Raw genomic sequence first — 4,853 nt, forward strand, 5'->3', positions numbered from 1 at the left:
AAAGAAAACTATTCAACTGGAATAGTCCAATTTTTAGCAGAGATACCAATTTATTTATTTTTTAAATGACTCCAAGGATTTTTTTCCTGGGAGGAATATCCCCTCCCCCTTCCTTCCCTCCCCCCACCCCCCTAAAAAAAAAAAAAAATATCTTATTTTGTACAATCTAACTGATTCCTATTCTGGTTTTGGCTGGGATTGAGTTAGTTTTCTTCACAGTAGCTCAAACAATGCTCTGCTTTGGATTTGCAATGACAACAGTGTTAATAACACACCTATTTCCAAGCAGTGTTCACACAACATCAGTTCCTTTTCTGCTTCTCACACTTCCCTCCCCAGGGAGTAGGATAGGGGTGCACTAGAAGCTGACAAAGGACACAGAACATCTGAACTTGATTGTGTAAAGGGATAATTTTATAAGGTTTCGTGAAATAAATTAAAATGGAAGGAAATGAGTTTGAAAGTTAACAAATTCACATATGTAGTTATTTTGATGTCTATTTGAAGTTAATTCTATTTCTAAGATGCAAAAGTAGACCCCATGTTTTACAGAACAGAGATTTTTATAACTTCAGATACAGTATCTATATTCACCATAAAATAGTCACGAGGAAGCTCAGGCTTTCCTTTTCAGTCTGCTACTACCTTACCATACAAGCGGAAATATATTACATAATCTGAATACACAGATTAGCCTTATCTTTGAATGAAGATAATCCTAACTTCCTTCAGGAAGTGATTTCACAATTACTAAAGAATGTTATGTAATGTGGAAATAAATTTGCTTGAAGCACTAGAAATATATTTGCCAACTCTAAGTGATGCACAGATAATTTCTAGTGAAAACATCATTGCTCTGTGCTGTAACACAATGGAAAGCACAGCAATGCACAGCAGAGTAGCAAAGTCCATGGCTGCAGCAACTGAGGACATGCTCAAATGCAGCAGCCACAGGCAATAAAACAAAGGAAAGAATCTGCTTACCTGCGGAAGGCCTCAGAAACACAAGAATCTCCAACAAGATACTCTTACCTCCATCGCAAACCCAAAAATGAGGTCTGGGAAGCGGTGGATTCTGGCTCCACTCCTTCCAGTCACTCAGGTGCTTTGCATGCACCTGAGCTCCCCTGAGTTGGCCTGCCTTTCCACTAGGTGTTCAATCACTTTTTCAAGTTATGACTTCGTATTTACACTATACTTTGTTTGAGACTCTAAATTCTCATAGAGAAAACAGCAACAAGAGCAAAATGATTTATTATATCAAAGAAATGTTTTCTTTTCATAGCTTGCTCCCAGCTGATGTCACTGTGCTCTGTCATGCTTATATATATCATTTGCATGAGATAGCACATAATCCCCAAGGAAGATTTCAGAAAATGCTAACTTTCCATTCTTGTTTTTGTATATGTGCTAGTTATCATTTCAGAGAAGTAAGAAGAATTTAGTTGACTTGATGTTGTTTCCTCATTTCCTGTCATGTTCATTTCAAATGTCTAAGTGCATGCTATTTCCCATTGTAAGAAATACATCGATACAGAAATGACTTCTCATACAACTACTATAGTTACGAGAACATTTAACCCATTGTGATATCACCACTGTGATAAATTAAGATATTTACCTGGCAGAGGAGACACCATGATCAGGCAGGTGGTTTTCGCAGGGTGAGGCTCATCCCTGCACTCCAGATGTGGTGACCCCTGTGATTTCCCCAGATGGGGGAAACTCAACTGCACAATTTATGGTAGTGTATTTATATAGACTGGGGGAAGAACTCCTTGAGATCAGCCCTGTAGAGAAGGACTTGGGGGTCCTGGTAGGTGAGAAGCTGGACACAGGCCACCAATGTGTGCTTGCAGCCCAGAAGGTCAACTATATCCTGGACCGCATTAAAAAAGGGGTGGCTAGCAGGGAGAGGAAGGTGATCAAAGACCTCTACTCAGCTCTTGTGAGGCCCTATCTGGAGTACTGGGTCCAGACCTGGGGCCCCCAGCACAGGAAAGATGCAATACTCTTGGAACGTGTACAGAGGAGGGCCACTAACATGATCAGAGGGCTGGAGCACCTCTCTTATGAAGAAAGGGAGCTGGGCTTGTTTAGCTTGGAGAAGTCAAGGAGACCTTATTGTGGCCTTCCAGTACTTGAAGGTAGCATATAAACAGGAGGGGCAATGCCTGTTTGCATGGGTTAATAGTGATAGAACAAGGGCAAATGATTTTAAACTAAGACAGGGAAGATTTAGGTTAGATATTAGGAGAAAGTTTTTCACACAGAGGGTGGTGACACACTGGAACAGGTTGCCTAAGAAGGTTGTGTACATCCCATCCCTGGAGGCATTCAAAGCCACGCTGGATGTGGCTCTGAGCAGCCTGGTCTAGTGGTTGGCAACCCTGCACACAGCAGAGGGATTGAAAGTAGATGATCTTCAAGGTCGCAGAATCACTCAGGCCTTTCTATGGTTCTACGATATTTCTGTGATTAAGATTTCCACAGTGGCAATAAGGTGACCTAGTTTAAGTCCTCAGTGTATACTTATAGAATACCTGGAATAATCCAGATTTGCACTGTGGGAGAATGAATATGTTAGGTTTTGCAACTATCAGAAATATCTCCTCATAACAATTACCTTAATATGACAGTCTAGCACCATCCAGGTTGAGTATCATCCAACATCATCCTGGATTTCAATACATCCAAATTAACTGGGAGATCTCCAAATAGTTGTAGTCTTACTACCAGCTACAGTTCTCCTTCCCAAAACAGTCTCGTATGCACGGAAATCTGCAAGATTTTGCTTCTAAAATGTGAGGCAAAAAGGCACCAAGTGTTTCAGTCTTAGTGTTTTCAACCTTTACTAGAAGTTCTCTGGCTGCCAGCCCTCATCTTCTGCATCCTGTTGATGAGGTGGTTGGTAACAAACCATCAGGAGCACAACACCAGTGTTCTTTCCAGAGTTTTGACAGCCATGTCTTTGGCTGTATGCTGGAGCTCTGTGTAGTCAAAAAGTTACTTGCATATGGCATAAACATCCCCTCTTCTTTCCTTTTTATACTCATCCTGATATCCTACATTAAAATTGTAAAACAAATTAAAATGGCAAAAACTACACAAATCAGCACTGTGAACTGGATTAATATAATACTACGTTTCCCCACGAAATTGTATGTAATTTGTTTCATTTCATTTTCTGACATTTGTTTGAAAGGTTTGTTGTATGTATATATAAACACTCAGAACAGCAAAAAGCAATTGGCTTCATGTCTTTCATTTGTTTAGGTGGCTGTAGGTAGAAGTGAACAGATGGTAAGCTGAACACTGAAAGACGGAAGTGACTTGGAGGGAATTAGTTGGTTTGCTGTCAGCTAAGAAAATTTCTACAAACTACATTTATTTTTTTTTCCAGGGGATAAAGTAAAAGGCAGTAGTTCAGTGGAAGAACTAGCAGAGCTTGCAGGCATTTCCATACCGCCATATTTACAAATAGATGCCATCTTTAGATTTACTTACTGAAACCTTTCGTCTCTTTTGGATCTGAAACAAATGCAGATTAATATTCCCTGAAATAGAATGGTTATCTACCTGGCAAAGTTCAAGAAATGTTTTCTATATGTCTTGTCTGGTATTATTATCAGTAATTCTTTATTCACTTATACCTATGCAATTTGAATGTTTAATCTTTATGGTCTCAGAACCAAGCTGCTTTTTAATAACTTTCTATTTCATTGCATAACTACACAGGAACAAGAGCCACAGACTCCTGGCTACATGCTATTCAGCAAGTACAGGCCAGGAAGTAATGATATTTGCATTTACATCCACAGGCCTTCAAGATATACAGACTAAAACAAATATTCATGTGTCTTTGTCATCTTGTTTTATAAGTGTCATTTATAAGTGTCATTTGATTTACTTTTGTACAACGATTCCTATTTTACTTTGCTATAACTAAAAGAAAATTACGCTATATTTCAAGGTCAGCATACTGAGGTGGCAAATTCATTACAAAAATACAATCAGAATGATCTGTTCTTTCTTACAGAGGCTAAAATTTTAGAAGACATCATCTAATATCTTTAGAAAACAAACAAAAACAAATACATAAACATCTTCACGCACTCTATTTCCGTGGAATAACAGACTAAACTTTGTATAACAACTTCTTTCAGATCAAAATTTGCTGTATTTCCCTAGAATTGCAACAAGCATGTCATCAAAATCCCATATTTCCTCACTTAGCATTGTCATATCTTCCATCTACTTAAGAAGTTTACTTATGTAAAACTAAGACTTTTTAATGATATCTTCTGTTCTGAACTGAAAACGTTGAAAGGGGTAACACTTGCCCAGGGTAGTGCCACTGCAGTCTGGATGACTGAGTCATTTTTGTACCACCACATTTGGCTTCCTGGATTCACAGATGTCAGAACCATAGGGGAAAAAATACACACACAGGCGCGCACACACACATAAAAGCATGCATGCGTTGGCTCACAGACTGAGAGACTATGACAAGTGCAGATGATATGAGACTTCTCTGTTGAAGTCTAATTGAGCTCAATGAATATGTTCAAGTAATTTAATATAGCTTGCCCTGCACGTATTGCTTAAGGACAATGGGAAGTCATTTCACTTTACTGTATCACCAGCTGTAGACAAAGCCTTGTCATTTCTGTCTGTCACACATTTTCTTTGCCATTTTTGAAGTCACACTTTAGTTTCATCTCCATCTGGGGTAGAAGCAGGAGTGTTGTAATGTAAGAAAAACTCGTGGGGTTTTTTTTTTTTGCTTTTTTTTGTGGGTTTTTTGTTTGTTTTTGGTTTTGGTTTTTTTGGTTGGTTGGTTGGTTTGGTTT

At 38.8% G+C, this 4,853-nt stretch overlaps 1 pseudogene; it reads left to right on the forward strand.

Moving 5' to 3' along the window:
- Nucleotides 1-1,613: 1,613 nt before the first annotated feature.
- On the forward strand, nt 1,614-1,762 carry LOC116229424 (U1 spliceosomal RNA; annotated as a pseudogene).
- Nucleotides 1,763-4,853: the final 3,091 nt, after the last annotated feature.

Source organism: Phasianus colchicus, chromosome 5, assembly GCF_987193195.1.
Source record: "Phasianus colchicus chromosome 5, bPhaCol1.hap1.1, whole genome shotgun sequence".
NCBI classification, from domain to species: domain Eukaryota; kingdom Metazoa; phylum Chordata; class Aves; order Galliformes; family Phasianidae; genus Phasianus; species Phasianus colchicus.